Consider the following 21241-nt stretch of genomic DNA (forward strand, 5'->3'; position numbering starts at 1 on the left):
TAAGATTAAAAGAGAACAAAAAAGATAAAAAAAGCATCTGGGAGGTTGCTTACCTTTAAAATTCTACACTGATGTGCCTCATAATGGTGTTTCAGACAATCACAAACCACATATACAAAGGTGGTGCCATAAGATTGTCATGGAACTGAGAAATTCCTATTAACTAGTGACCCCCTAGACTTCCTAACACCTTAGTGCAATTCATTACTCAAGTGTTTGTGGTGACGCTGATGTAAACAAATCTGCTGCACTGCCAGTCTTGTAAAAGTATAGCAGAGACAATTAGGTCCAGTACAATTACTTGTTGATGATAATAAATTACTATGCTACTGATTTATGTATTTTCTACACTATACTTTTTATCATTATTTTAGTGTATTCCTTCTAGTTTTATATATATATTTTTTTTAAAAATTAACTCTAAATGGCCTTGGGGAAGTTCCTTAGGAGGCATTCCAGGAGAAGGCATTGTTATCATAGGAGATGACAGCTCCATGTATGTTACTGCCCTTGAAAACCTTTTGGTGGGACAAGGTGTGAGGGTGGAAGACAGTGATAATGATAATCCTGAATGTGGGTAGGCCTAGGCTAAGGTATATGTTTCTGTGTAGTTTTTAGGAAAAAGGTTTAAAAAAGTAAAAACACAACATCTTTAAAAATTAGAAATAGAAAAAAGCTCACAAAATAAGGATATAAACACAATATTGTGCAACTATATAATGTGCTTATATTTTAATATTATAAGAGTCAAAAAGTTAAAAAAATTTAAAAATTATAAACTTTTTAGGACAAAATTATAGTAATCTAAAATTTATTAATGAAAATATTTTCAAATAAATTTAGTGCAGCCTAAGTGTACCGTATTTATAAAGTCTACAGTAGCATAATGTCCTTCATATTCACTCACCACTCATTCACTGAGCAATTGACTCATCCAGAGCAATTTCCAATCATGTAAGCTCCATTCATGATAAGTGCCCTGTACAGGTGTTCCATTTTTCATCTTTTATATCCTATTTTACTATATCTTTTCTACATTTAGACACACACATACCATTGTGTTAAAATTGCCTCCAGTATTCAGAATAGTAACATGTTGTATGAACTTGTAGCCTAGGAGCAATAGGCTATACAACATAGCCTAGGTATGTAGTAGGCTATATCATTTAGGCTTAAGTATATTCTATGATGTTCACCCAATGCAATTGCCTAATGATGCGTTTCTCTGAACGAACATAATTATAATGGTTTCACTTATGATTTCTCCACTTTTCAATTGTATGAAAGTGAGCATTCAGGAGAAACTATATTTTGAATTTTTATTTTTTCCCAGGCTAGCAATAAGTGGTACAATACTCTCTCAAGATGCTTTGCAGTAACAGCGAGCCACAGCTCCTAATCAGCCAGATCATCAGAAGAGGAAACACTGAATACTTGGCATCTTCCTAAAGAATACTATGCCTGCTAAACCATAGGCAAGTGTCACATTCCTCAGCACCGTCTACTTGCTATTCTCAACCCTCATCAGAAGAGAGAGAAACTGGGTACTCATTCTCTGTTGCAACCCCATCATCCAGCAATTAACTTTAGTTCAAGTCTTCAAGCATTCGTCAGACCTACAGTGCTTTCTGCTATGTGTGTTAATGGTGAGTACTCATACTACCATCCTGGTTTTCACTTTCAATGCAGTATTTAATATATTCCAGAAGCTATTCAGCACATTATTATAAAATAGGGTTTGTGTTAGATGATTTTGCTTCACTGTAGGCTAAATGTGTTCTGAGCACATTTAAGGTAAGCTAGGCTAAGCCACGATATTGATAGTTTAAGTGTATTAAATGTAATTTCAGTTTATATTTTCAACTTACCAAGACAAAACCCCAATTTAAGTTGAGAAACATCTGTGTGTGTTTATTTTTTAAGTTATAAATTTGTCTCTTTTTTGCATTTCTGTCTGTGTGCATATGAATATGTGTTTATATGTATGTATAGTGTGTATAGTGTGTGTGTATTTGCAAACATTTATACACACATACCTACAAGAAAAACAAAGCAATAAAGTAGTGGAGAACACTAAAAAGGTAATTTTGACTGGAGAGAGAAAAACGTAGAATCTAGCACTGTAGTGTCTGTCATATTCTCATACTTTTTCTCCAGTTAGGACAGCAATTTACCCCACAAAGAGTTACGCCAAACAGTAACAATGTAACATAGTTACATATCCATAACCTAGTAAGTGAAATGGAGTTGAGCGTTACATGATGAATTATACTTTAACAAACTCTGCTTGAGAATGAGCGATAGAACATTCATTCACTTATTTGACAAACATTTTAACTCTCATACAAAATTCAGAGCAAAAGGCAAAATAAATGTTATGCAAAAAATCAATGCAAAAGTCTCTTCATACAAAAAGAAAGGGGTAATTAAAACTGTGCAAATCAGTGGCAGCCGAGAGAAAGAGAGCATGTCTACATTGACCTTCCAGGAGGAAGAAGAATTTGAGAGGTGGGAGCATGGGCCTGAAAGGGGAAAAATTAAAGGGAGGTGAGAAGAGATTTCCAGAGTGAGAAAACAACAAAATAAGTAGTAGCTGGAATGCAAAGCTGATGAGTAATTCAGGACTTGGTGCTGGAGATAAGTTAACAGCAGCATGAAGTTCAGAGAGGCTGATACATTGGAAGCAGGGACTCCAGTTAGATGATTCTCTCAATTATCATTAAATAATTTTCCCTGTGCAGAGCAAATCTGACCTGAAGATGCTCAGTTAGACAGCTACAACTTAAAATAAATCAAGTAAATTATATAGACAATAACTGAAATCTATATGGGAGTGTTATTAATTCATCCAACACGTATTAATTGACTGTTTTGTGCCAAGAACTGTGCTCACTTCAATTATGGAGTAGAGAAATGCAAAAGGTCACCCACCAACAGGGTGTAGCATCAGAGTAAATACAGGGAAGTATCAGAATAAACATCTCACGGTTCTTAGAAATGAATCAATTGTGGTTGGGTGTGGTGCCTCATGTCTGTAATCTTAGCACTTTTGGAGGCTGATGTGAGAAGGCCATTTGAATCCAGGAGTTCAAGACCAGTCTGGGCAACATAGTAATACTCTGTCTCTACAAAAAATTAAAAAATTAGCTGGGCATGGTGGCATGCACCTGTAGTCCCAGGTATTTGGGAGGCTAAAATGGGAGAATCACTTGAGCCCAGGAGTTGGAAGCTGCAGTTAGCTGTGATGGCATCACTGCACTCCAGCCTGGGTGACAGGGCAGGGCCCTGTCTCTATAAAGGAAAAAATTCCAGCCTAATAGCATATGTCTTGTGTACCAAATGACTAAAATAAAGTATTCTGGAATAAGGAAGACAGGGAATAAATAGAGGGGAGGGTTGACAACATCCAATTGCTTCTGATCCTTTTCCAGCCTAATGCCAGAAAGAGAAATTTTAAAGTAAATTCTCTGGAATGTCTTTAATGATTCAATTAAAGTATGCTCTTATATTTCTGACATCACATGACATTATATTTCCTAACATTTCTTCATAAATACAAATTAGCACTTGCCATTACAGGCTTTCAATAATATACATCCAACTCAAAAACTCTGCCTTTTTTCTCAAAACCCAGCCTCACATGATGACGTAACATACAGCTCCTATGAAGAAAATATTTTAAGAAGATAAGTATTTTGTCCAAACTATTTATTTTTATTTATTTTTATTTTTTGAAACAGAGTCTCACTCTGTTGCCCAGGCTGGAGTTAAGTAATATGATCTCGGCTCACTGCAGCCTCCACCTCCCAGGTTCAAGCAATTCTCCTGCCTCAGCCTCCTGAGTAGCTGGGATTACAGGCATGCACCACCACACCCAGCTAATTTTTGTATTTTTAGTAGAGACAGGGTTTTGCTATGTTGGCCAGGTTGGTCTCAAACTCCTCACTTCAAGTGATCTCCCCGGCCTCAGCCTCCCAAAGTGCTGGGATTACAGGCGTGAGCGACCATGCCAGGCCCAAACTTTATTTTTAAATTATACAGCATGTTTGAAACAGGAGCTACCTTAAGAGAAATACAGATATTTAAGAATTTTAATATTTCAAGTAAAGGGCAATAGTGATAAATAGGTTTAGGAATGTACAAGGTAGCAGAAGCTACTGCCATTTCTTTGTCTTCTCCCTTATCTTCTCTTTTATTGTATTACTTTAGCCATCCTTTTGTCTCTAATGTTTCATTTTACTTGTTTTGCTTTTTTGTCTAATTGTCGTTTGCAATAGGACACGAGCCTAGCCAAATGATATCTGGGAATTCTGAATGTTTATGTGCGTTTGCATGCACACAACACACACAAACCCGGGCTCTCACTCCTCCAAACTACCTAGATTTTGCAACTGTTCTTCTCACCGGTCCTATAAGACATGTGCCAATGATGTCAGGAATCCTTGGTTTTCTCATTGCTTTCCTTTTTTATCTGCCTGCCTTCACTGAGACCATAGACTCCCCACCAGTTCCATTCCTCATGATCATGGCAGATTCCTTTCAGGAAGAATTTATAGCCTCTTAGTCCAAGTCAAACACTTTCCCTAACCAGTTGTATCACTTACTAGCTGGAGAAATCACTGAGGCTGACATTCTAAGTCTCTGTTTTCTCTACCTAAAAACCGGGCATAATAATAGTATCTATTTCTTAGATTTGTTACAAAAAATAATTAGGATATTGTACAAAGTGCACTTACATAGAAGTGCATTTACATATGTGTTAGTGACTGGTGCATAATTATTTTGCTATTTTTATCACTATCATTATACATTTATCATCACTTCCTTCAACATTATTGAAAAATTGATAAAATCATAACTTCATGAGCAAGTCTGACTCTTATTAGATTTTTTTTGTTGTTGTTTTTTATCACTCTGTTTAGGGACTTTAAAATTGTTTTTGTCATTTACATAAGATTTGTTTTATAAATCCCTGGCTCCCAAAGTGTGTACTAAGTCACCTGGGAAGCTGCAGAAAGCTAACAGAGGTATTCCTACATATTTTAACTTTTCCAAGACATGCTTAGACTCTACCAAAAAAGGATCATAGTATATTTCTTTCAATGACATTATGTATTTTCAAAGCTTGGATTTTACTTGTTGCTGTCTTCAAAAGTAAGCACACTGAGAAAATTAATGTAGAATAAGAAAGGGGGATGAAGGTCTTTGATCTGAATTCAAGTTCTGAGAAGTGGTGCATTGCCCATAAGAAACTGCACACATCCCATAAGTAAATAATTTTGGTTAAGAAATAGAAATATTTTCTTCTTTCAATTTATAAACATTAATTTTCAAACTGCTGATAAGTTTAAGACATAAATATGTATTAACACACTCCAAGCTAATACTCAAACGGGACCGTTAGGTGTTTTGCTTTATTTGTTTTATTGATCTAGGAATTACAGGAAGATATTACTTTGGGTGTCATAAACCAAGAAAATTTGGGCTCCCTGCTGGAAGTGTTTCACAATTCTAACTGCTTATTAGCATCATGCAGAATTAAATACAAATTTAACCTCACCAGGGAATGCTCCTATACCTGAGGACTCAGAAATACCACCAAAAATTATCTACGTGATAGATGACAAAACTAGAGAAAAGAAAGCCTTCTTCCAGAAGTTAGTTCCTATTCCAAAGTCAAGTCCTTCAAGATTATATTTTCACGAGATCATAAAAGTAACTTCTCATCATTTCTTTCTTCTTGTTTTCCCACTTGTATTTCGATCACATTTTGTCAATATTGAAAGTCAACATTCAAATAATTTTATCTTTAATGGAAAGGTAGGTCTTTTAGAACAGAAATTACCCAAAGCTTCACAATGTCTCTCCAAAGGAAAGTGTTAAAATGCTGATGCTAAGTCCTCTTTTCTCGGAGATTCTGATGCAGATAGCATAAGAAAAACACTTTAGAAAGTCTGGAGTTGAAAATATATGAAGCAATAACCATGAAACTCCCTAAGAACTTAGAAATAAAAAGTACTTCTGAAAATTAAACCACAAAATCAGTTAAGAATGTAAGAGGCCAAAGAAAAGATATGAAAATTCATTTTAAATTAAGAAATATTAAGATACTACAGTCAGACATATTTATATGTTTATATATTTATATACTTATATTTATATACTTATACACTTAAAGATAACATCCAAAGGACGTAGTAGCTTTTCAGTAGAAGGCATATAAATAATATTTGAAAGGTAGGCATTGCAGTGGTGTGACAGGATCAGCTGATGGCGACTATTGAGAACTGGATTGTGTGTATCCCAGCTGCATCTTTAGTGATATTGGTGGCCTCAAGTTAGTCATAACGGTAATATTTATACCACAAAAAATGACAAACCTACAAATTAGGATGGTTTTCCTTAAAGAACCAACTGTTAATCATTTATCAACAGGTCATTGAATACTGGAAAAACTCACCCAAACATGATTCAGAAAAGAAATTTCCCCAACAGGCATAATAAACATATTACATCTGCCTAGCACATCTATCTGTGTTGTTGAGACAAATGTAAATTTATACATAAAAATCTGATATTATTCAATGTTCATATCCCATAAACAATTCCCCCTGCTCTGTTTTCAAATTCTGATATTTCAGCTTCACATGAACGTTTCTTTTTAAAAGAGAGTAACACCATTGGACCACTTGATGTCTGTTCTACCTGAGGTATTAATCAAGTAAACTGCTATTCTAATCTATGCTACATTGAGAATTTAGTAATCATCATTATCAATTTAAGTCCAAGAAATTCAGCACACTGACAATCTTCAGTTTCTACAGGGAGGCTAATTGGCCAAGGCTGTAAACTGATGGCACTTCATATCCAGCTAGTTGGCCTTCTCTGAAGACACTAACCTCAACGTATAACTTCCATAAGAAGCAATTCATCTAGGATAATTACAGAGCAGTACTTCCTCAGATCAGACGAACTGTACTAGAGCAACTTTAAATAAAAAGTTGCTAGAAATTAATAATGCAATATTTTTTCCTTTTACTATGTAATATTTATATCAGTTAAATCCATATTTAAAAATTATGTCCTCTCTGTATAGCCATTCTTGAGGTCCTTATCGGCTAAGGAAACACAGTTATCAGATGCCTTCAACTACTCTACACCCAGGCAGTTAAAATACTAGAAACCAGTTAGCAGAAAGCAAATATCCACTTAGGCTCAAATCTTCAAAGTGCCAGGGAATACTGATTAATTACTTATAAACTTAGACACTTGAATGTGGAAGGTCAGCACTAGAAATATCATCAGTACAAAATATCTACCCTAAGGGGCAGAACAAGATTATTTGTCTACTCATTATTTCACCCTAGGGGTTCTACTGATTTGGCAAAGAAATTTGAAACTAAAACTCCCTTGATGATTGTCAGATTTATCATGTTCATTAGAAGAGATCACTACTAAAGATTTTTTTAAGAAGAAAACCCTTTTTAAACAGGGACATCATAATAATGTATGACTATGTTTCCAAAGATGACCTCTGGCGTGTATCTATGGATCCATACAGATGGTTTCTCAGGCCTAATGATTTACTGTCATTGAGACAAATGAAAAAATAATCCTGTAAAATTATAATTACTTACTACTTCTTAATCTAGATAGGTTTTTAATGATAATGCTTTACGAAGCTATATTCTTCTGATTCTAATGCACTATTTCAAGACAACCTACTTCAATAGCAAATGAACAAAAATGATTAGTAGGAATAGGAAAGATACATAGAGCATCCAAGTAAATGAAGCATTTTCATGAAAACTATTAAATTGATGAATTAGATTTAAATGTCACTGCCATTAAACTCTGTTTAATAAACGTCAAATAAATACTTTAGCAGTGCTCTACAGCCTTTGTGACTGTTACTGTATCTATCAGAGAAGGTATTACCAATCGTTTTTGCATAGTATGTGTTTTACCTAATAAAAAGATTTACTTGCCTTCCATGATTGTAATTTTCACCCCTGCTGCTAAAACTGAATTCTGAACACTATTGGGCTTGCAGGAAAACTTTGAGACAAGGTAAATTTTCCTCTAAAAAGTCTGTAAATTATTAACTGCCACATTCTATATATTATTAACCTTTTACAATATACTTTAACACATGCATGCAGACACACACACACACACACACAATGGAATAATTTAAATTATTTGATTAACCTGAAGGAAGATATAAAAGGAAAGAAAAAAATTGTATGGAAATAAAATATCAAGATGATAGTCAAACCCCAATTAAAAAGGAAATTGTCATACTGGTAGAGGGAGGAGTCATAAGTGTGCTATCCATAAGAAATGTACTTCAGATTCAAATACAGGCAGATTGAATAGAAAAGTTTAGGGTATATTCTCAGTGACCTATGAAGAGTATCGGATTTCTCAAATCCAAGGATATTCAGTCTATGTAGGAAAGTTTGATTCTCAGATCTCAAGCAAATGGGGATGATTTTGCTCAGTGGGTCACAGGCAACCCCTCAGCTAAGCTTTCCAGAAATGAAAGAGTAGATACAGGAAAAGAGCTCCCTTCTTTAAAGGATAATGCAATATCTAACTGTTTCAGAAGGAGTAGTTAACAGGTTTGTTGTTTGAACTGTACACTGTAAAAATGAAGTAGATCTGAATTACTTAGAGGATGGGGTACCAACCTACATGCAGGGTTACACATGAGAAATGGGCATTAAAGCTTCCTACTACAATTACAAATTTAACTAATCTCTTAGCTTTGTCAGTTTTTACTTCCTGTTTCTTCCTCATGAATTCACTTTTAAATCATTATAAAATTTCCAATTATATCTCTATAATATTTTTTGTCCTGAGGCCTGCTTTTTCTTATCTTTTTATAGACACACTATATTTTATGTATATATTTTGATTACCATATATTTTTCTAACTTTTCTATTGAATCTGCCTGTATTTGAATCTGAAGTACTTTTCCTTTAGATAGTATACCTATGACTCCTCCCTCCACCAGTGTGACAATTGCCCTTTTAATTGGGGTTTGACTATCAGCTTGATATTTTATTTCTATACAATTTTTTTCTTTCCTTTTGTATCTTCCTTCAGGTTAATCAAATAATTTAAATTATCCCATTCTATTTCCACTATTGGTTTTTTATGTTCTTTAAGTACTTGATTTTGAGATTATAGTATGCATTCTTACAATGTCACAGTCTGGAAACAATTTGTGTTACTTCAGGCAAAGTGTAAGAAATTTATCACTGCATAATTTCATTAAACCTCTATTTTTGTTATTTTGTTATTTGCATTTGTTTCAGTATATGTTATAAACTCCAGGATTATGATATTAAGTATTTTTTAACTTTTTTTTTTTTTTTTTTTTTTGCTTGAGAAGGTCAGTTCTCTATTAAAGAAATTAAGATAAGAAATTCAGCCAGGGGCGGTGGCTCACGCCTGTAATTCCAGCACTTTGGGAGGCCAAGGGAGGTAGATCAGGAGGTCAAGATATCAAGACCATCCTGGCCAACATGGTGAAACCTTGTCCCTACACTAAAAATACAAAAATTAGCTGGGTGTGGTGGTGCATGCCTGTAGTCCCAGCCACTCAGGAGGCTGAGGCAGGAGAATCACTTGCATCCGGGAGGCAGAGGTTGCAGTGAGCCAAGATCGGGCCACTGCACTCCAGCCTGAGTGAGACTCCATCAAAGGACAGAGTGAGACTATCTCAAAGAAAAAGAAAAAAGAAAAAAAAAAGAAATTCAGAAATTCAGAAAAGTCTTTCATATTTATCTATACATTTACCACTACTAGCTCTTTTCATCCCTTTCAGTAGATTCAGATTTCGGTTGAGTATTAATTCTCTTCAGGTTAAAGAACCTCTTTTACCATTTCTTTCTTTTCATTTTCATTTGTCATATTATTTATTTTTCTTCCAACCTTTATTTTAGGTTCAGAGTGTACATGTGCAAGTTGGTTACATGAGTAAATCGTGTAGGAGTTTGATATACAAACGTTTTCATCACCAAGGTAGTGAGCATAGTACTCAATAGGTAGTTTTTCAATCCTCAGGCTCCTTCCATCTTCAACCCTCAAGTAGGCCCCGGTATCTATTTTTTCCCTCCTTGAGTTCGTGTGTACTCAACGTTTAGCTCCCACTAATAAGTGAGAGCATGCTGAACTTGGCTTTTTGTTCCTGTGTTAATTTGCTTAGAATAATGGCTTCCAGCTGCATCCATGTTGCTGTGAAGGACATGACTTCATTCTTTTTTTTTTTTTTTTTTTTTGAGACGGAGTCTTGCTCTGTCGCCCAGGCTGGAGTGCAGTGGTGCAATCTCGGCTCACTGCAAGCTCCGCTTCCCTGGCTCACGCCATTCTCCTGCCTCAGCCTCCCGAGTAGTTGGGACTACAGGCGCCTGCCACCACACCTGGTGAATTTGTTGTATTTTTAGTAGAGATGGGGTTTCACCGCATTAGCCAGGATGGTATGGATCTGCTGACCTCGTGATCTGCCTGCCTCAGCTTCCCAAAGTGTTGGAATTACAGGCGTGAACCACCGTGCCCAGCCACTTCATTCTTTTTAAGGTCAGAGTAGTATTCCATGGTGCACATTTCTTTTCTCCAGTTCCTCAGTGGTTGCCAAAAGTGGTACAATAAACTTATGTTTGCATGTGCTTTTATGGTAGAGCAATTTATTTTCCATTTGGGTAAATACCCAATAATGGGATTGCTGGGTCAAATGGTAGTTCTATTTTAAGCTTATTGAGAAATCTCTAAACTGCTTTTCATAGGGCTGAATTAACTTACAGTCTTACCAGCAGCATGTAAGTGTTGCTTTTCTCTGAAATCTTGTCAATATCTATTATATTTTTACCTTTTAATCATAGTCATTCTGAGTGGTTTGAGAAGGTATTGTGGTTTTAATTTGCATTTCTCTAATGATTAATAATGTTGAGCATTTTTTTCATGTTATTTTGACCACTTGTATGTCTTCTTTTGGTAAGTGTATGTCCTTTGTCCATTTCTTAATGAGTTTGTTTTTTCCTTGTTGATATGTTTCAGTTCCTTATAGATTCTGGATATTAGATCTTTGTCAGATACATATTTTGCGAATATTTTCCCCCATCTTTTTGTGGGCTGTTTACTCTGTTGATAGCTTATTTTGCTGTGTAGAATCTTTTTAGTTTAATTAAGCCCCAACTAATTTTTGTTTTCATTTCCGTTGCTTTTGGAGTCTTTGTCATAAAATCTTTGCCTAAGCCTATGTCCAGAATGATATTTCCTATGTTTCTTTTAGGGTTTTTATAGTTTTAGGTTTTACATGTAAGTCTTTAATCCACCTTGAGTTTATTTTTGCATATGGTAAAAGGAAGGGGTCTAGATTCAATGTTCTGCATATGGCTAACCAGTTATCCCAGCACCATTAACGGAATAAGGTGTCCTGAACAGACCTGAATAAACATTTCTCAAAGGAAGACATATAAAAGATCAACAGATATAAGAAAAAATGCTCAACATCTCCAATCATTGAATTAAAAACAATTAAAACCACAATGAGATATCACCTCATAGCTGTTAGATTGGCTGTTATCAAAATGATGAAAGATAATAACTGTTGGCAAGGTTGTGGAGAAAAAGGAACCTTGCATGCTGTTGATGATATTGTAAATTAGTACAGTTATTTTGGAAAACAGTATGGAGGTTCTTCAAAAAAATAAAAAATAGAATTATCATATGATCCAGCAATGCCATTTCTGGGTATATATCTAAAGGAATTAAAATTAGTATGTTGAAGAGATGCTTGTACTCCTGTGCTTATTGCAGTATTATTCACAATAGCCAAGATATGGAAACAACTGAAGAGTTCAACAATGCGTTAAAAAATGTAGTCTATTATAGAATACATAATGGAATAATATTCAGCCATTAAAAAGTAGGAGATTCTGTAATTTGTGACAACATGGATGGACTTAGAGGATATTAAACTAAGTGAAATAAGCAACACACATAAAGACAAATGCCACCTGATGTCACTTATATGTGGAATCTAAAAATGTCTAACTCATAGATGTAGAGAGTAAAATGATAGTTACCAGAGGTTGTGGGGCAGGATTGTATGTAAAGAGGGCAGATAAGGAAACGGAAGACTTTGGTCAAAGGGTACAAAGTTTCAGTTAGACAGGGGAATGGGTCTGGTGATCTATTGTACAGCTCGGTGACTTTAGTTAATAATAAGTATATTAACTAAGTTATGATTGATTATTGAGACATAATATTTTTAATTGACAAATAATAATTGTCAGACAAACTGACAGCTATAAGGTCATATATTATTGTGATTTTCAACTGTATTTAATCCAGTGATTAGAGATGTTGAGCATTTTTTCTTATAACTGTTGGTCATTTATATGTCTTCCTTTGAGAAATGTCTCAATAATCAGTAATGTATTGCTTATTGACCATTCCAGAATGCATACATATATCAAAACATTACATTGTACCACATAAATATATACAATTGCTATTTGTTCAATTAAAAATAAAAAAATAAAACCATTCTTACCTATTCAGCAAAAGAAGTCACCAGAGCATCTCTGCCAGGCAATATTTCCTTAGCTTACTCATACTCAAGGGGAAGAAAGAAAAATTTACTTAAGAATGTGTTAGGCACAATAATGCTCCACTCTTCTAAGCCCAAATATGCCCACATCCTAATCCCCAGAAGCTGTGCATGTTATTTTACATGGCAAAGGGGAATTAGATTGCAAATGAGATTCATCTAAGGTTGCTTACATTTTAACACAGAGATTATCCAGGTGAGCAAATGATAATCATGAGAATCCTTGAATATGAAAGAAGGAGGTAGAATGCAAGAGTCAGAGGGAGCTGTGACTACAGAAAATGGTCAAAGAGATTCAAATTTCTTCCTTTGAAGATTAATGAAGGCGGCCACAAGCCAAGGAATGTGTTTGGCCTCCTGAAGCTGGGAAAGGCAAGTAAACAGATATCACCCTGCAGCTTCCAGAATGGGATGCAGATCTGCTGATACCTTGAGTTTTCCAAGACCTGCATTAGACTTCCAATCTGTAGGAGTTGGAATTATTATCCAACTCCTATATGGAAATATTATCTGCAAAGATAATACATTTGTTTTTCTTTAAGGTAATAAAACATGGTAATATTTTTACAGTAGCAATAGAAAACTAATCTGAAATGTTTCTAATATATAATAAACTAGGATAACATCTTTATTTAAAATCTATACTGAAATAACAAGTGAAAGATGTGTACAATCTGAAGAGAAACACGAAGTAAAGATATTTACATTCCTACGATCATTGCAATATTATTCACAATGGGAAAGATATCAAAATAATCTACATGATGGTCAGTATGAATAGATAAAAAAATTGTGCTCTATATACGCAATGGAATACTATTTACCTTCAAGAAAAAAAGGAGATCTTGCCATGTGCAAGAACACAGATGAAGCTAGAGGACATGTTCAATGAAATAAGTTGGAGAGAGAAAGAAAAATACTGCATGATCTCACTTATATGTGGAAGATATAAAAGAGAAATAAATCAACTATATAAAAACAAGGAATAGAAAGATGATTGTCAGGAGTGGGAGGGAGGGGAAATCAGAAGATATAGATAAAATGGTAAAGAGATACAGTTATCTAGAATAAATAAGTTTATAGATCCAATGTACCACATGATGACTCTAGTTAATAATACTGCATTATGTACAGAAATTTGCTAAGAAAGTAGATTTTAGGTGATCTTATGTGGTAAGAGATGAGTGTATGCACATTTATGGGCACATACTCACATAAATGGTAACTGAGACAATGGATATGTTAATTTACTCAACTGTAGTAGTCACCTCGCCATGTATTTCTATATATACATATATATATATATAAACATTCTGTATATCTTAAATGTATGGTTATATGTGGCATAATGATGTTTTTAGTCAATAGACCACCTATATAATGGTGGTCGCATAAAATTGCAATTAAGCTGAAATATTCCTTTTGTCTAATGACATCATAGTCATTGTAATATAATGTCATAGCACAACATTTTCCTCACGTGATGTTGCTGGTGTGAACAAAACTACTGCATGGTCAGCTCTGTAAAAGTATAGCATATACAATTATATACAGTACACAATATTTGATATGAAAACATAAACATCTATGTTACTGGTTTATGTATTTACTATACTATTTATTGTTAGAGTGTACTTCTACTTATGTTTTTAAAAAGCTTACTGTAAAACAGCCTCAGGCAAGTCCTTCAGGAGGTATTCCAGAAGACATTGTTATCACAGGAAATGACAGCTCCATGCATGTTATTGCCCTTGAAGACCTTTCTGTGGGACAAGATATAGATGTGGATGACAGAGATATTGATGACCCTGACTTTGTGTAAACTAATGAGTGTTTTTGTGTCTTAGTTTTTATCAAAAATTATTAATATTTAAATTTAGAATTGGCACATAATATACTTAGTTATGGAGTTGTATTTGTCCATTTGGCTAACTACAAAGAAATACCTGAGACTGAGTAACTTTAAAGAAAAGATATTTAATTGGCTCACAGTTCTGCAGGCTGTACAGGAAGCATGCATGGCTTCCGGGGAGGCTTCAGGAAGCTTTTACTCATGGTGGAAGGTGAAATGGGAGCAGGCACATCACATGGCAAGAGTGGGAGCCAAATAACAAAGGAGTAGGTGCCACACACTTTAAATTACGAGATCTAGTGAGAATTCAATCCATATCATGAGGACAGCACCAACCCATTGAGATGAGGGATCCATCTTCATGACCCAAACCCCTCCCACCAGATGCCATCTTCAAGAGTGGGGATTGCATTTCAACATGAAATTTGGAGAGGAAAATCATTCAAGCTATATCAGGAGTACGGTGTGACATTTCAGTGCATGTGTACTTTGCATGAGATCAAATCAGTGTAATTACCATGCCCATCACTTTAAACATTTATTATTTCTTTCTAGTGACAACACTCAAAATCTTTTCTTGGAGCTATCTTGAAATATACACAACACTGTTATTTTCACTTTACTCTGAAATAGAACAGCAGAATTTATCTTTCCTGTCTAATGTAATGTTTTACTCATTGACCAATCTCTCTCATTCCTTGCTCCCCACACCACACCTGCCTCTGTTAATCATCATCCTACTCCCTGTTTCTATGAAATCAATTAGTTTCCTATATGAGTGAGAACACTCATTGTTAGTCTTTCTGTGCCTGGCTTATTTCACTTTACATAATGTCCTTCAGATTCATTCATGTTGCCACGAATAAAGGAGATTCATTCTGTTTTAAGGCTGAACAGTATTCCATTTGTGTGTGTGTGTGTATGTGTGTGTGCACACCACATTTTCCTTACCCACTCATCTGTACATGGGCATTTAAGTTGATTCCATATCTTGGCTATTGTGGATGAAATGGTGCTGCAATAAAAAACATAAGAGTGTAGATATTTCCTTAACATACTGATTTCATTTCCTTAGGACATATACTCAGAAATGAAACTGTTGGATCATATGGTAGCTCTATTTTTAATTTTTTGAGGAACTTCCACACTGTTTTCCGTAATGACTGTGCTAATTTACATTCCCACCAACAGTGCATAAGAGATCTTTTTCCACATCCTGTCAGCATTTATTTTTTGTCTTTTTGATAATAGCCATTCTAAATAGGGTGAGGTGATATCTCATTGTAGTTTTGATTTGCATTTTCCTAATAATTAGTAATGTTGAAGATTTTTTATGTATCTGTTGACTATTTTTATGTCTTCTTTCGGAAGTATCTGTTCAGGTCTTTTGGTCATTTGTTAATTGAATTTTTTTTTTCTTTTTTTGCAATTCAGTTGCTTGAGTTTCTTATATATTTTAGGTATTAACTCCTTCAAGATGCATAGTTTGCAAATACTTTCTCCCATACCATAGGTTGTCTCTTCACTGTACTGATTGTTTCCTCTACTGTGAGGAACCTTTTAAGTTTAATGTAATTCCATTTGTCTGTTTTTGCTTTTGTTTTCTGCATTTTGGGGGTCTTATTAAAAGGTTTTAAAAGTAAAAATTTAAAAATAGGAGAAAGTTTACAGAATAGGAATATAAAGAAAGTAAATATTTTTGTACAGCTGTCCAGTGTGTTTGTGTTTTAAGCTAGGTGTTATTATAAGAGTCCAAAAGTTAAAAATTATATAAAGTAAAAATACTACAATAAGCTAATGTATTATTGAAGAAAGAAAAATACTTCTTATAAATTTTGTGTAGCCAAATATATAGTGTTTATAAAGTCTATTGTAGTATACAGCAATGTCCTATCATTTCAAATTTACTCCTCACTCACCTGGAACAATTTCCGGTCTTGCAAGCTCCATTTATGGTAAGGACCCTATAGAGATGTACCATTTTTTATACCATATTTTTACTGCATTCTTTTTTATTATTTAGATGTTCAAATATTTACCATTTTATAAAAACTGCCTATAATATTTAGCACAGGCTTATAGTCTAGGACCAATAAACTATACCACCTAGTCTAGTTATGTTGTAGGCTGTATCATTCAGTTTTATATAAGTACATTCTATGATGTTTGCACAACAAGGAAATTGCCAAGGATCGATTTCTCAGAAACATCCCTGTCATGAAGTGACAGAAAAACTGTATACAATAATAAATAGAAAAGAAAGAGAAAGACAGAAGGAAGGAAGGGAAGGGAAGAAGAAATGAAGAAAAGAAGAAGCTCAATGGAGTTAAAAGAACAGGAGAGCAGAGTACATCATGCTGCTTATATTTAGCAAGAGATAGAGAAATGGCAGTAGAATAATGCTTAATAAAAAGGCAGTAACGGGTTGGGTGTGGTGGCTCATGCCTGTATTCCCAGTACTTTGGGAGGCTGAGGTGGGCAGATCACTTGAGGGCAGAAGTTCAAGACCAGCCTGGACAACATGGTGAAACCCTGTCTCTACTAAAAATACAAAAATTAGCCAGGCACAGTCCTGTAATCCCAGCTACTCAGGAGGCTGTGACACAAGAATTGCTTGAGCCTGGGAGGCAGAGGTTACAGTGACCTGAGATAGTGCCACTGCACTCCAACCTGGGCAATAAAGCAGAACTCTATCTACAAAAAAAAAAAAAAAAAAAAAAAAAAGGTAAAAAAAGGCATTAACATACACGAACATCCTTAACACCTGTATCTGCAGCCTGCGTATTTAGACTTTTACTATTTAACAAACATGAAATATCATAAAAGTTTTGAATACCTGAGTAGCCTGCTATTAACCAGAAAATTTTCTAAATGCTATTGTTCAGTTGTATTAAGTGACTACATCTGCATTTCATTGAGGAACACGGCGACATACTTCTCCAAATTCACAGTAGTAGCCAGGGATAGCCAGGCACAACTGGAATCTCATGACTGTGTCCATTCCATTTAACCCCTTATATTGAATAGGCTAGTTGGTTATCATGTCTAAATTACATATTTAGGCAGAATAATCTAAACAAATTATATATTCATATATATTTACATCAGTCAGAACAAATCATGTTCCCTCCTGTGTTACTCATTGTAGAGAGGGGTAGGAGAGGAAGTGGGTTCTAATGAGTCATCAGACCTAAATCTCATTAATAGTAACTAAAGCAGTGCATATGTCAGCAGAAAGTGTACCTTGAAAATTACAAGGAAGAGACATTATACAAAATGATTTAATTTTAAATTTAGACTATAGCTAATCACTAGACAGAGCGGGTTCACTATGGGAATCTAAAGCTAAGCATCCAAGTCTTTAAATTTTTTTTGTTTAGACAACTACTAAACACTGGAGTGAAACTAAAGTTAGAAAGTAATCAACATTATGCTTTTTCTTTCAATTGAAAAGGAAAATGCAGTTCTGATTTAGCAACTGTGGCTTATAATTTCTTTTAATTCCCCCCTCCTCTTCCATGTTAACAAGGCTCTTCATTTAGCTGGTGGAGGTAACTAGTAATACAAGCTTGAATTAACACACAAAAAGGCATTATCAGAAAGCACTACATTCTCATATATGATATCAAGATTATATTTTTTAATTCAAATTAGAATAAAGGTCTTTACCCTTCCTAGAAATAGATTTGTTGCGTTTTGATCTTTGTGTATTTTTTACGATTTCCTAGATATTTTCTTCCCACTCCATTAGTTTCATAGTGAATTTTCCTTTTGCTTTATGATTATTCACTTCAGTACAGATCAGTGTTTTATCTTAATAGATAAGTTTAGAAATTTCATACTTTAAACATCTCTGCTTTGCTCAGTGTTTTTAAAATATGATTTTTGTTTCTACCAATCAACATCCTATCCTTCCTTCCCACCAAAGGAAAAAAAATATGGAGAAGAGATGCATGAAGGTCATCACCGAAGAGTCATAAACCATTGTGAATAATGTCAAAACTATAATTTAATTAGTGCCCCATCTGTCACTTTCTGTTTGACGAGCACTAAATGTCCAATTATCATTTAATATCTTCTCTAATCAGTTCTGGCAAATTTTGCAGGCACACAAGAGATGACATTAATAGATGAAAGTGAGGCTACTCTTGCCACATTATCAGAAATTTTGAACAGCACTGACTTACAATGGGGAAGGTAAGAATTTATTCCAATTAGTGGTAACCTTTTATATCAATAAAGTTGTGGGGTGTATAAAACAAAGAATTTTCTTTGTTCTCACAAGAAGTTAATAAAATAGTCCTACATGTAATTCTGTAGAAATTCTTGTATAGATTCCAATATTTCAAAAAAGCTAGTTATTTACTCAACCATCTTTGATGCAGTGTCTTTGAAAGCCATCTACTTCTGGGGTAGTCTTCTGCCTTCTGTAAACCAGTTTTTCCTCAGACAAAGGCATTGTTTGTATACACTGCATCCCTAGGGAGTTTTGTAAGGTAGAGTATACGCTGAATCAATTTTGGACATTGTCTCTTATTAAACGAAAACATGATTCAGAGACTCTTTACCTAAAAATAATAATACTGTAACTTTTACCTAATTTATGTGGCAGGGAAATTAATTGAACTCTCACAAATTTGTTTTCCATTGCTCACCCCCCTCAAAAAAAATTACAACAGCATTCCATTTCTGGCTGTGACTGATAATTTGATTTAATTAGAAAAAAAAATGGAACCACAACCCAAAGGCTTTTAACTGTTGTCAAATCATTAAAGGCCTTTAATAACCCATGCTCCATATTTATCACTAATATTAACGTTTTCCCTTGTGATTATTCTTTTACTTTAAGATGAGAAAAAAAATAGACTTTTATTATTGACTGAATAGGAAAAAACATCAAGAAATTTCAGATTTTTCCAGAGAATAATTTTAACAGAGAAGATTGTTCTACATATGAGAAACTGAGGCCAAGAGAGTTGGTTGACTTGCTTAACACTGGAGCAAGCATATTAGCAATTTTAAATGACATCTTCCTATGTTTTATATTATGTATAAATATTCATGTAATCAGAATTCAGTATAAGGTATATATCTTAAAGATTAAAAATAAAAACCCTGAACTCTACTCAACCTTTATAACAAGAAAATACATTCATTCAACATGTATTTTGTTGCTGAAGTGCTGGATGTTTTAGCGAGAAGATAATGGGCTTAATTTAATTTGGATTCTAAATAGTAAATTTTGAATTTGAATTTAGAGAAGCAAGTCACTTCATTTAGAATTATGGCATAATTGATTGGTTCCCGAAAAAAATTCTTAATTAAAAAAATAGAGTCTTAGATCATATAGGTCATCTGTATATGTTTTTGAAGTAAATATCTGTGAAATATTTGACACATTCTAACAAGATCTGTTCCCTGTGGTCTTTTGAGCCCCTTCTCCTCCAGCGATGCCTCTCATCTTTTAACTGCTAATGTATACACTTAAATGGAAAAAGATCAGACAGTCATGTCTATAGGCCTGTAATCTAAAAAATAATAAGCAAATTATCAAACAAAATCTTATGTAGCCTCAAATATAAATGTTTATAATCACATGAGAAATTACAGTTACTCCCTATTGATTCAAAATTGACTTATTAGGTTTTTCTAATATGTGTTTTCATTAATGATCAGTAAAGACTTCTCCTGGCCGTCTTTCTCCTTTAATGAGAAAGTACATTTCATAGAAAATTTTGGGCCCAGTCACAACCTTCTTTCTAAGTGAAGTGATTTGCTTTTCCACAAAAAGGTGACCCGTTCTACAAAAATGCTCTGAAGAAACTGACACTATCTGCTGCCTGGTGGTTGCTAATAAGAAAAAGAAAGGTTTTTGACAAGTCTTCCCCAGTGATCATGACTAGAGATTTAAAATGAAGCTCCTTACCTTATAATATGTGTTTAAGTTATATTTCTTCTGGGAAAAATATTGTTGCTAAAGCATTTATATCCCTAAAAGTTTGAAGCCAAGATTAGACTGACTGATTATGGATTGAGTTCAGCAAAACTTTGTTAGGCTGTTGTGCTTCTGTTTGACTCCTATTTATTCTGCCTACCCAAAAAGACAATTTGGTTTAAAGTATTTAAGAACAGAATCTTGTATTCCGTGACTTTGGCAGAGAAAGGAGAAGGGAGTTGTACCATTAGTGTACCTGAGGGTAAGTTCTCATTATGTGCATCTCTGTGTGTTTCCTTTGACCTATAACTTGTAAAAACCTTCTGACGTTATGAGCCAGAACTTCCATTGTCAGATTTGTAAAACCCCAGCAGGAAGATCCAAAGTCACAACTAAAGGAAATTCTGTTCTTTTTCAAAAAAGGTAAAATGAAGCAGCAAATTTAAATGCCGAAGTAATCTTTCCTCATAGGAACAGTTTAATATATAAGCTCTATTCTAGGTGATGGAATATTATTAATCCAAAATGCTACCATTACATTGCATCCTTCAAAGAGCAGCCTCAATTCAAAAATATAGTGTGGGACTCTGTGAAAAATGTTTCTAAACTCTTAACCCTATATTATGAAATGGACTTTAAGTATTTGGAGCCAAGGAGCTCATTCAGCTAACTCATCAGTATGTGTTTCTATTTCTTAATTAAATACTCATATTTGAAATATCTTTCCCAAATATTGGGGAACAGGTAAAAGGACACTCCCCTATCAAAAAAGCATGTGTTTCACCTTGGCTTGGAAGTCTCTGGTCACTTCTGGGTGTGTTGCCAGAGGAG

General features: G+C 34.4%; 1 long non-coding RNA gene across 1 annotated transcript in view; it reads left to right on the forward strand.

Annotated features, from left to right (window-relative positions):
* Positions 1 to 1337: 1337 nt before the first annotated feature.
* LOC105547322 overlaps positions 1338 to 21241 on the forward strand; it is a 46328-nt gene continuing 26424 nt past the window's right edge. Inside the window, exons 1-2 of the long non-coding RNA XR_001007208.1 lie at positions 1338 to 1646; positions 18582 to 18672. This is a non-coding gene — a long non-coding RNA (uncharacterized LOC105547322). The remainder of the gene's footprint in view (positions 1647 to 18581; positions 18673 to 21241) is intronic.

Source organism: Mandrillus leucophaeus, unplaced genomic scaffold, assembly GCF_000951045.1.
Source record: "Mandrillus leucophaeus isolate KB7577 unplaced genomic scaffold, Mleu.le_1.0 Scaffold385, whole genome shotgun sequence".
Classification (NCBI taxonomy): domain Eukaryota; kingdom Metazoa; phylum Chordata; class Mammalia; order Primates; family Cercopithecidae; genus Mandrillus; species Mandrillus leucophaeus.